The 12,525-nt window shown below is 49.3% G+C and overlaps 1 protein-coding gene across 1 annotated transcript in view; it reads left to right on the forward strand.

The window, feature by feature from the left end:
- Positions 1-12,525, forward strand: part of LOC140409355 (interferon-induced very large GTPase 1-like) — a 54,281-nt gene that overhangs the window by 32,991 nt on the left and 8,765 nt on the right. The gene's annotated exons all lie outside the window — the stretch shown is intronic.

Consider the following 12,525-nt stretch of genomic DNA (forward strand, 5'->3'; position numbering starts at 1 on the left):
GATCCGAAATGGCTATAGCCGTATACTCCGTTCCCCTCACCTTCGGGATCAACGCCCTTCCCAAAACAAAAAAGTCTATTCGCGAATAAACTTTGTGGACAGAGGAGAAAAACGAAAACTCCTTACTCCTAGATCTGCTAAATCTCCACGGGTCTACACCTCCCATCTGCTCCATAAAATCTTTAAGCACCTTGGCTGCTGCCGGCCTCCTTCCAGTCCTGGACCTCGACCTGTCCAGCCCTGGTTCCAACACCGTATTGAAATCTCCCCCCATTACCAACTTTCCCACCTCTAGGTCCGGGATGCGTCCTAGCATACGCCTCATAAAATTGGCATCATCCCAGTTCGGGGCATATACGTTTACCAAAACCACCGTCTCCCCCTGTAGTTTGCCACTCACCATCACGTATCTGCCCCCGCTAAATGCCACTATAGTCTTTGCCTCAAACATTACCCGCTTCCCCACTAATATAGCCACCCCCCTGTTTTTCGCATCTAGTGCCGAATGGAACACCTGCCCCACCCAACCTTTGCGTAGTCTCACCTGGTCTATCAGTTTCAAGTGCGTTTCCTGTAACATTACCACGTCTGCCTTAAGTTTCTTAAAGTGTGCGAGTACCCGTGCCCTCTTTATCGGCCCGTTCAGCCCTCTCACGTTCCACGTGATCAGCCGGGTTGGGGGGCTTTTTACCCCCCCCTTGTCGATTAGCCATCCCCTTTTTCCAGCTCCTCACCCGGTTCCCACGCAGCTGTGTCCCCAGGCGGTGCCCCCCCGCCCATCCCACCCCATACCAGCTCCCCCCTCTCCCCAGCAGCAGCAGCCCAATAATTCCCCCCTCCCCCCCCCCCCCCCCCGCTAGATCCCCCACTAGCGTAGTTACACCCCCCATGTTGCTCCCAGAAGTCAGCAAACTCTGGCCGACCTCGGCTTCCCCCCATGACCTCGGCTCGCACCGTGCGACGCCCCCTCCTTCCTGCTTCCCTATTCCCGCCATGATTATCATAGCGCGGGAGCCGAGCCCGCGCTTCCCCCTTGGCCCCGCCCCCAATGGCCAACGCCCTATCTCTTCCACCTCCTTTCCTCCCCCCACCACCTGTGGAAGAGAGAAGTTACCACATCGCAGGATTAATAACATAAAACTCCTCTTTCCCCCCTTTTTGCCCCCCTCTTTGCCCCCCATACTCGCCCCACCACTTTGTTTCAAACGTTCTTTTTTTTAATAACCCGCTCATTCCAATTTTTCTTCCACGATAAAAGTCCACGCCTCATCCGCCGTCTCAAAGTAGTGGTGCCTCCCTTGATATGTGACCCACAGTCTTGCCGGCTGCAGCATTCCGAATTTTATCTTCTTCTTGTGAAGCACCGCCTTGGCCCGATTAAAGCTCGCCCTCCTTCTCGCCACCTCTGCACTCCAGTCTTGGTATACGCGGATCACCGCGTTCTCCCACTTACTGCTCCGAGTTTTCTTTGCCCATCTAAGGACCATCTCTCTGTCCTTAAAACGGAGGAATCTCACCACTATGGCTCTAGGAATTTCTCCTGCTCTCGGTCCTCGCGCCATCACTCGGTATGCTCCCTCCACCTCCAGCAGACCCGCCGGGGCCTCCGCTCCCATTAACGAGTGCAGCATCGTGCTCACATATGCCCCGACGCCCGCTCCCTCCACACCTTCAGGAAGACCAAGAATCCTTAGGTTGTTCCTCCTCGCGTTGTTCTCCAGCGCCTCCAGCCTTTCCACACATCGTTTATGGTGTGCCTTGTGCATCTCCGTCTTCACCACCAGGCCCTGTATGTCGTCCTCATTCTCGGCAGCCTTTGCCTTCACGACCCGAAGCTCCTGCTCCTGGGTCTTTTGCTCCTCCTTTAGCCCTTCGATCGCCTGTAATATCGGGGCCAACAGCTCCTTCTTCAATTCCTTTTTGAGTTCTTCCACGCAGCGTTTCAAAAACTCATGTTGTTCAGGGCCCCATATTAAACTGCCACCTTCCGACGCCATCTTGGTTTTTGCTTGCCTTCCTTGCCGCTGCTCTAAAGGATCCACCGCAATCCGGCCACCTTCCTCTCCTTTTTTCATCCGTATCCAGGGGGGATTCCCTTCTGGTTCACCGCACAGGACTTTTAGCCGTTAAAATTGCCGTTGGGGCTCTTATTAAGAGCCCAAAAGTCCGTTCCACCGGGAGCTGCCGAAACGTGCGACTCAGCTGGTCATCGCCGCACCCGGAAGTCAATTTATCCCAATTTTTAAGAACATCTTCGTTTTCTGATTTAATTTGAGGTATGTCAAATTCAGTCATCTGGATTTAGTTTGTCACTTTGAGTTAGAATCATTAAAACATCCTCCTTTTCCTCTCCTTCCCTTTCAAAGTACCTTTTAAGCATATTCACATGACACACTCGGTAAGTTTTCCTTCTATCTGGCATTCTTACCACATAATTCACCTCACTTAATTTCCTTTCAATCTGATAAGGTCCACAAAATCTTGATTTTAAAGGTTCACCGACCACTGATGACAACACTAAAACTTTATCTCCACTGACAAAACTACGAACTTTAGATTTCTTGTCCGCTACCCGTTTCATCACATGTTGTGCAATTTTTAAATGCTGTCTAGCCAATTCACCTGCTCTATTTAATCGTTCCCTAAAATTTAACACTTAATCCAATAATGTAAGTTCTGATTTTTCACTCACCAATTTTCCTTAATCAATTTAAGTGGTCCTCTTACCTCATGACCAAAAGTTAGTTCAAAAGGACTGAATTTGGTAGACTCATTGATGCATCCCTAATTGTAAACAGTACAAATGGAATTCCTTTATCCCAATCCTCTGGATAATCTTGACAATGAGCCCTCAACATTGTCTTTAATGTCTGATGCTACCTTTATAATGCTCCCTGCGATTCTGGATGGTACGCAGTTGATTTAAATTGTTTATTCCTAAGCTATCCATAACTGCTTTGTATAACCTTGAGGTAAAATTTGATCCTTGATCCGATTGTATTTCTGTGGGGAGTCCATATCTGGTAAAGAATTGAAGTAACTCCTCCACAATCTTTTTAGCTGTAATATTGTGTACTGGAATGGCCTCTGGAAACCCAGTAGACACATCCATTATAGTCAAAAGATATTGATTCCCACTTTTCGTTTTAGGAAGCGATCCTACGCAATCAATTAAGACCCTTGTAAAAGGTTCCTCAAATGCTGGAATGGATTAAGGGCGCTGGTTTTATCACTGCTTGAGGTTTCCCTGTCACTTGACATGTGTGACATGATCGACAAAATCTAACTACATCTTTATGTAGTCCAGGCCAATAAAAATGTTTTTGGATTTTAGCTTGAGTTTTCCTTACTCCCAAATGACCTCCCACTGGTACCTAATGTGCAACTCGCAACACCTCCTTTCTATACCCTACCGGCAATACTACTTGATGAACTTCTGCCCACTTTTCATCCGCCTGCATATGTAAAGGCCTCCATTTTATCATCAAGACTTCATTTTTACGGGAATAAACTGGTATACACTCAGATTCCTCCTCCATGTATGCGTTCTCATACATCTGTTTTATATCTATATCTTTCTGTTGTAACTCCGCCAATTTTCCTGAACTAAAAATATCCACCTCATCCTCCACCTGTTCTTGTTCTTTTTCAACCATCTGATCAAAAATCGATTCTGATAATTGCACTTCAACTTTATCTTCAATCTTAGATTTCTCCTCTCGTCTTAACCTGTGACTTTGCGACCTTGTTACTACACAATCCGGTGAAATCCCAGGATATTCGTCCTTCAACACTTCAGTTGTCTGATTTTCCACTGGCTTATCAACCACAGTAGGCATCACTCCCACCTGCGATCCAGCTATATCATTACCCAAGATAAACTGTATTCCTGGACAAGACTGTTTCTCTATTACTACTACTACCATTTCACCACTCTTCACTGGACTTTCCAACATAGTTAGGCCACACTTGGAGTATAGTGTTCAATTCTGGTCGCCACACTACCAGAAGGATGTGGAGGCTTTAGAGAGGGTGCAGAAGAGATTTACCAGAATGTTGCCTGGTATGGAGGGCATAAGCTATGAGGAGCGATTGAATAAACTCGGTTTGTTCTCTCTGGAACGAAGGAGGTTGAGGGGCGACCTGATAGAGGTCTACAAAATTATGAGGGGCATAGACAGAGTGGATAGTCAGAGGCTTTTCCCCAGGGTAGAGGGGTCAATTACTAGGGGGCATAGGTTTAAGGTGAGAGGGGCAAGGTTTAGAGTAGATGTACGAGGCAAGTTTTTTACGCAGAGGGTAGTGGGTGCCTGGAACTCGCTACCGGAGGAGGTAGTGGAAGCAGGGACGATAGGGACATTTAAGGGGCATCTTGACAAATATATGAATAGGATGGGAATAGAAGGATACGGACCCAGGAAGTGTAGAAGATTGTAGTTTAGTCGGGCAGTATGGTCGGCGCGGGCTTGGAGGGCCGAAGGGCCTGTTCCTGTGCTGTACATTTCTTTGTTCTTTGTTCTTTGTTATAGAACAGTACAGCACAGAACAGGCCCTTCGGCCCTCGATGTTGTCCCCCAACCCGTGGAACATTTCCTGCGTGTGATTAACACCCTAGGTACAACAAACATCAAACATCCCCCCCATCCTCACAGACCCTCAGTTTGGGTCCAACTTTTCAGTTTGAATAAAGGTCCAAGCCTCCTCAGGCGTTTCAAAATAGTGATGTTGATCCTTGAATGTGACCCACAATCGCACTGGCTGCAGCATTCCGAATCTCACTCCTTTCCGGTGCAACACCGCCTTGGCCCGGTTGAAACCCGCTCTCCTCTTTGCTACCTCCGTGCTCCAGTCCGGGTATATTCGGATCTCCGCATTCTCCCAGCTGCTGCGCCGCTCTTTCTTGGCCCATTTCAAGTCCCTCTCTCTGTCCGTGAAACGGTGAAACCTCACCTCAATCGCACTTGGCGGCTCATTAGCCTTGGGCCTCCTCGCCAGTACCCGGTGCGCCCCATCCAGCTCCAAAGGCCTCGAAGGGGCCTCCGCGCCCATCATCGACTCGAGCATCGTGCTCGCATATGCCCCGGCATCGGCCCCCTCCACTCCTTCAGGGAGACCCAGGATCCGAAGATTCTTTCTCCTCGACCTGTTCTCCAGGTCTTCGAATCTTCCAGCCCACCTTTTGTGCAGCGTCTCGTGCTCCTCCACCCTCACCGCCAGGCCCAAGATCTCATCCTCGTTCTCATTAAATTTTTTATGCACCTCCTGGATCTTTACCTCGTGGGCTTTCTGGGTCATCCCTGATCCTGCAATCGCCGACAGCATAGGCGCCAGCATCTCTTTCCGCAGCTCCTCAAAACAGTACTTAATGAACTCTTGCAGCTCCAGTCCGCCTTCCACTTTATCTCCGGCCGCCGCCATCTTGTTTTTCTTCCCTCGCTTCTCCCGCTGCTCCAACGCCGCTTTTTTGGCCGTTTCACTTCTTGTTCGATCCATAAACCATGAAGGGGGACCTCACTCTCCCCTTCCCACGCGGAACATCTTCAGAAAATTCCCGTTGGGGCTCTTCTAGAGAGCCCGAAAGTCCGTGATCGCGGGAGCTGCCGAATCGTGCGGCTTAGCTCCGCATCGCCACAACCGGAAGTCGCACTCACCCAGCCTTGGGCTCACTTGCTGTTAAGGTGGAATAGCAGTGAGAATTTTTCACGGCTACACCACAGTTCTATATGTAGTTCAGCCAGAATAGGCAGTGAATGACAAAAGTAACTGTCACCATGTATGTTCAACACTGCATCCTTTGAGCTTAAGTGGATGAATATGAGAGTTACACCAGGAGAATGGTCTGGATGAGAGAGAATAATGGTTTTAATGGGGAGTAGGTCAAATGTGGGGGAGTGAGGGAGCAGCTTAGCAGAGTGGGAGCTGCAGAAATGTGTCAAATGAAAGGCCAAAGACTCGTCAGTTTGGATTTTGAGAATACAGGTGTAAGTGAATTGGGGCAAAGGGCTTTTCCCAGGATTGGGTTTGAAGGGAGAAACAAGATGTGAGTGGACAGTGATATAGAAAATACCTAACTCTGTCTGTTCCACCTCCTAGTCCCACTCCCCACATCTTTTCCACAGAACCCTGCAAATATCTTCCCTTCAAATTGTTCCGGACAGGAGGGATATTTAATTTAAACAGCCCTGATTTTGCCCCTCACCTGTCCATGAACAGAAAGGTGTTTTGGTTTTGATTTCCCCCTTTATAAGTGGTGGCATATTTTCCCCAACCCCTAGTCTTCGTGAGATCCAATCTCCATCAACAACTCCACAGCAAACTACTGATCAGGCAAAATAAGAAGGGTTTTTATTTCACACACTCAAAACATGGGAAGAAAGTTCACAACATCCCCCTTCAAACAATAAAGAAAAAGGATTTTTAAAATGGAAGAGGTGCACAGAGCAAATAAGAGTTATTGTTTCATGTGAGTCCAGAATGAAAGTCCAAAGGTGTAATCGTTCACATCCTCTGCAGGTTGAAGAATGATGCTGGATAATTCACTTTTCCAGTCGTGATGACTTACATGATGGACTCGTCATGTAAAGATAAATTAGTCTTGTCGGCAGAGGTACGGGTGTTCAGCGGTTCCAAGAGTAACAGTGTAGATGGGAGACAGGCATTTACCTGGATCGAGCCCTTGTTCTGAGATGCTGCATGGTCGATGGAAGATGGCTGTCTTCTTTGCTGCTCCATAAGGCAGGGTAACTGGTTCTCTCAGATAGAGACGGTCACTTCTCCACATTGGCTTGAAGAAAGGATGTATGTCCCTCTGCCTGGATTCATGACTTGGTAACATTGCAACCATGAGGAATTTCAAAAGACATTTCAGGATTCTTTGTCCCATCAGTCTCTGTTTACCGGGCTTGACCTTAGAAATGTAATGGCCTTTGTACAGTTCCCTTTGATTTGACCGCTGCAGTCACGGGGTCATTGCCACATCTAGAGATAATGAGCTGTCAGTTTCTCCGAATTCCAGACCATTCCTTGTTGTTTCAGGCACGGTCAGTAATGGTTTCAGTCATTTTAGGGTGAGGTCTGACAAAATAGTTATCCAGTTTCCTTTCAAATGTCATTATTCAATCTGCCACCATGACACCACTCAGCTCCTGACCTTGTTGCAGCTTTGATACAAAGATAAGAGCAGAACGCAAGGGGAAGCGGTGGCGTAGTGGTATTGCCAGGGACTAGTGATCCAGAGACCCAGAGTAATGCTCTGGGGAACACGGTTTGAATCCCACCATTGCAGATGGTGAAATTTGAATTCAATAAGGATCTGGAATTCAAAGACTAATGATTTATTGTCCTAAGAACCCATCTGGTTCACTGATATCCTTTAGGGAAGGAAATCTGCCGTCCTTACCTGGTCTAGCCTACATGTGACTCCAGACCCACAGCAAATGACCTTAAATGGCCTAACAAACTATTCAATGCCCTGAATTTAAAAAAAGGCGAGATGAGAGTAACAACATCAAACCAGCATCTGACCAAAGTGTGTCAGGAACAAAGGTCCCAAACCACTGGCCATCCTAACTTGGGACTATATTCACTGTCACTGGGTCAAAATCTCCTCCTAACAGCATCATGGGTGTACCTGCATCACATGGACTGCAGCAGTTCAGGAAGTAGCAAATAGCCTTGAATCAAGAAAATGATGCAGCAGCTGAAGATGGTTGGGTCTAGAACACCACCCTGAGAAACCTTTGCAATGGTGTCCTGGTATGACTCCAACCAGTCAATGATTCCCATTGACTCCAGTTTTTCTAGGGCTCCTTGATTCAACACTTGGGCAAAGAAGGCCAAGGGTGGTTATGGAGGGTTGTTTTTTATACTGGAGGCCTGTGACCAGCGGTGTGCCTCAGGGATCAGTGCTGAGTCCACTGTTATTTGTTATTTATATAAATGATTTGGATGTGAGTATAGGAGACATGGTTAGTAAGTTGGCAGATGGCACCAAGATTGGTGGTATAGTGGACAGTGAAGATTATCTAGGGTTGCAACGGGATCTTGACCAATTGGGCCAGTGGGCCGAGGAACGGCAGATGGAGTTTAATTTTGATAAATGTGAAGTGATGCATTTTGGTAGATCGAATTGGGGCAGGACCTACTCAGTTAATGGTAGGGAGTTGGGGAGAGTTATAGAACAAAGAGATCTAGGAGTACAGGTCCTTCGCTCCTTGGCAGTGGAGTCGCAGGTGGTGAAGAAGGCATTCGGCATGCTTGGTTTCATTGGTCAGAAGATTGAATACAGGAGTTGGGACATCTTGCTGAAGTTCCACAAGACATTAGTAAGGCCACACTCGGACTACTGTGTACAGTTCTGATCACCCTATTATAGAAGGGAGTGCAGCGAAGGAGTGCAGCGGAGGTTTCCCAGGCTGATTCCTGGGATGACAGGACTGTCACAGAGGAGAGACTAAGTCGGTTTGGATTATATACATTGGAGTTTAGAAGAGTGAGAGGGGATCTCATAGAAACTTACAAAATTCGAACAGCATTATTCAGGGTAGGTTCAGAAAGAATGTTCCCGATGGTGGGGGAGTCCAGATCTAGGAGTCATGGTTTGAGGATAAGGGGTAAACCTTTTAGGACTGAGGTGAGGAGAAATCTCTTCTGCCAGAGAGTCGTAAATCTGTGGAATTCTCTACCACAAAAAGTAGTTGAGGCCAAAACGTTAATTAAATATAGCTCTTGGGGCTCAAGGGATATGGGGGAAAGGCGGAATCAGAGTGTTGAATTTGATGATCAAATTTCCTTCCTTCAGAAACCCAAATGGGGTTTTACGATGATCGATTCATGATCATCGTTAGACTTTTAAATCCAGATTTTTTATTGAATTCAAATTTCACCATCTGCCTTGGTGGGATTCCAACCCTGTCCCCAGAGCATTACCCTGGGTGTCTGGATTACCAGTCCAGTGGAACCCTGTCCCCAGAGTATTACCCTGGGTGTCTGGATTACCAGTCCAGTGGAACCCTGTCCCCAGAGTATTACCCTGGGTGTCTGGGTTACCAGTCCAGTGGAACCCTGTCCCCAGAGTATTACCCTGGGTGTCTGGATTACCAGTCCAGTGGAACCCTGTCCCCAGAGCATTACCCTGGGTCTCTGGATTACCAGTCCAGTGGAACCCTGTCCCCAGAGCATTACCCTGGGTGTCTGGGTTACCAGTCCAGTGGAACCCTGTCCCCAGAGTATTACCCTGGGTCTCTGGATTACCAGTCCAGTGGAACCCTGTCCCCAGAGCATTACACTGGGTCTCTGGATTACCAGTCCAGTGGAACCCTGTCCCCAGAGCATTACCCTGGGTCTCTGGGTTACCAGTCCAGTGGAACCCTGTCCCCAGAGCATTACCCTGGGTCTCTGGATTACCAGTCCAGTGGAACCCTGTCCCCAGAGCATTACCCTGGGTCTCTGGGTTACCAGTCCAGTGGAACCCTGTCCCCAGAGCATTACCCTGGGTCTCTGGATTACCAGTCCAGTGGAACCCTGTCCCCAGAGCATTACCCTGGGTCTCTGGATTACCAGTCCAGTGGAACCCTGTCCCCAGAGCATTACCCTGGGTCTCTGGATTACCAGTCCAGTGGAACCCTGTCCCCAGAGCATTACCCTGGGTCTCTGGATTACCAGTCCAGTGGAACCCTGTTCCCAGAGCATTACCCTGGGTCTCTGGATTACCAGTCCAGTGGAACCCTGTCCCCAGAGCATTACCCTGGGTCTCTGGATTACCAGTCCAGTGGAACCCTGTTCCCAGAGCATTACCCTGGGTCTCTGGATTACCAGTCCAGTGGAACCCTGTCCCCAGAGCATTACCCTGGGTCTCTGGATTACCAGTCCAGTGGAACCCTGTCCCCAGAGCATTACCCTGGGTCTCTGGATTACCAGTCCAGTGGAACCCTGTCCCCAGAGCATTACCCTGGGTCTCTGGATTACCAGTCCAGTGGAACCCTGTCCCCAGAGCATTACCCTGGGTCTCTGGATTACCAGTCCAGTGGAACCCTGTCCCCAGAGCATTACCCTGGGTCTCTGGATTACCAGTCCAGTGGAACCCTGTCCCCAGAGCATTACCCTGGGTCTCTGGATTACCAGTCCAGTGGAACCCTGTCCCCAGAGCATTACCCTGGGTCTCTGGATTACCAGTCCAGTGGAACCCTGTCCCCAGAGCATTACCCTGGGTCTCTGGATTACCAGTCCAGTGGAACCCTGTCCCCAGAGCATTACCCTGGGTCTCTGGATTACCAGTCCAGTGGAACCCTGTCCCCAGAGCATTACACTGGGTCTCTGGATTACCAGTCCAGTGGAACCCTGTCCCCAGAGCATTACCCTAAGTCTCTGGATTACCAGTCCAGTGGAACCCTGTCCCCAGAGCATTACCCTGGGTCTCTGGATTATCAGTCCAGTGGAACCCTGTCCCCAGAGCATTACCCTGGGTCTCTGGATTACCAGTCCATTGGAACCCTGTCCCCAGAGCATTACCCTGGGTCTCTGGATTACCAGTCCAGTGGAACCGTCCCCAGAGCATTACCCTGGGTCTCTGGATTACCAGTCCAGTGGAACCCTGTCCCCAGAGCATTACCCTGGGTCTCTGGATTATCAGTCCAGTGGAACCCTGTCCCCAGAGCATTACCCTGGGTCTCTGGATTACCAGTCCAGTGGAACCCTGTCCCCAGAGCATTACACTGGGTCTCTGGATTACCAGTCCAGAGGAACCCTGTCCCCAGAGCATTACCCTGGGTCTCTGGATTACCAGTCCAGTGGAACCCTGTCCCCAGAGCATTACCCTGGGTCTCTGGATTACCAGTCCAGTGGAACCCTGTCCCCAGAGCATTACCCTGGGTCTCTGGATTACCAGTCCAGTGGAACCCTGTCCCCAGAGCATTACCCTGGGTCTCTGGATTACCAGTCCAGTGGAACCCTGTCCCCAGAGCATTACCCTGGGTCTCTGGATTACCAGTCCAGTGGAACCCTGTCCCCAGAGCATTACCCTGGGTCTCTGGATTACCAGTCCAGTGGAACCCTGTCCCCAGAGCATTACCCTGGGTCTCTGGATTACCAGTCCAGTGGAACCCTGTCCCCAGAGCATTACACTGGGTCTCTGGATTACCAGTCCAGTGGAACCCTGTCCCCAGAGCATTACCCTGGGTCTCTGGATTACCAGTCCAGTGGAACCCTGTCCCCAGAGCATTACCCTGGGTCTCTGGATTATCAGTCCAGTGGAACCCTGTCCCCAGAGCATTACCCTGGGTCTCTGGATTACCAGTCCATTGGAACCCTGTCCCCAGAGCATTACCCTGGGTCTCTGGATTACCAGTCCAGTGGAACCGTCCCCAGAGCATTACCCTGGGTCTCTGGATTACCAGTCCATTGGAACCCTGTCCCCAGAGCATTACCCTGGGTCTCTGGATTACCAGTCCAGTGGAACCCTGTCCCCAGAGCATTACCCTGGGTCTCTGGATTACCAGTCCAGTGGAACCCTGTCCCCAGAGCATTACACTGGGTCTCTGGATTACCAGTCCAGTGGAACCCTGTCCCCAGAGCATTACCCTGGGTCTCTGGATTACCAGTCCAGTGGAACCCTGTCCCCAGAGCATTACCCTGGGTCTCTGGATTACCAGTCCAGTGGAACCCTGTCCCCAGAGCATTACCCTGGGTCTCTGGATTACCAGTCCAGTGGAACCCTGTCCCCAGAGCATTACCCTGGGTCTCTGGATTACCAGTCCAGTGGAACCGTCCCCAGAGCATTACCCTGGGTCTCTGGATTACCAGTCCAGTGGAACCCTGTCCCCAGAGCATTACCCTGGGTCTCTGGATTACCAGTCCAGTGGAACCCTGTCCCCAGAGCATTACCCTGGGTCTCTGGATTACCAGTCCAGTGGAACCCTGTCCCCAGAGCATTACCCTGGGTCTCTGGATTACCAGTCCAGTGACAATACCACTGCACCACTGCCTCTCCATATTTATTGTTAAACAGTGACCCCTAGTTCTAGATTCTCCCACCAGAGGAAACATCCTCTCCACATCCACCTTGTCAATACCCATCAGGACCTTAAAGATTTTGATCAAGTCACATCTTACTCTTCTAAACTCCAGTGGATACAAATCTAACCTCTCCAACCTTTCCTCAAAAGACAACCCACCCATTCTTGGTATTAGTCCAGTAAACTGCTTCTTTCCTTAAATAAGAAATATTCCAGATGTTGGCTCACCAATACGCTGTACAACTGAAGCATAACCTCCCTACTTCTATAATTAATTCCCTCTCACAGTAAACAGTAACATTCCTAATGACTTGCTGTACCTGTAACCAGCCTTTTGTGATTCATGCACAAGGACACCCAGATCCCTCTGCACCTTCGAGCTCTGCAATCTATCATTGCTTAGATCATTCGCTTCTTTTTTATTCTTCCCGCCAAAATGGCCAATTTCACATTTGCCCACAATGTACTCCATTTGCCAGATTTTTGCCCACTCATTTAAACTATTCATGCCCCT

Source organism: Scyliorhinus torazame, chromosome 3 (genome assembly GCF_047496885.1).
Source record: "Scyliorhinus torazame isolate Kashiwa2021f chromosome 3, sScyTor2.1, whole genome shotgun sequence".
NCBI classification, from domain to species: Eukaryota; Metazoa; Chordata; class Chondrichthyes; order Carcharhiniformes; family Scyliorhinidae; genus Scyliorhinus; species Scyliorhinus torazame.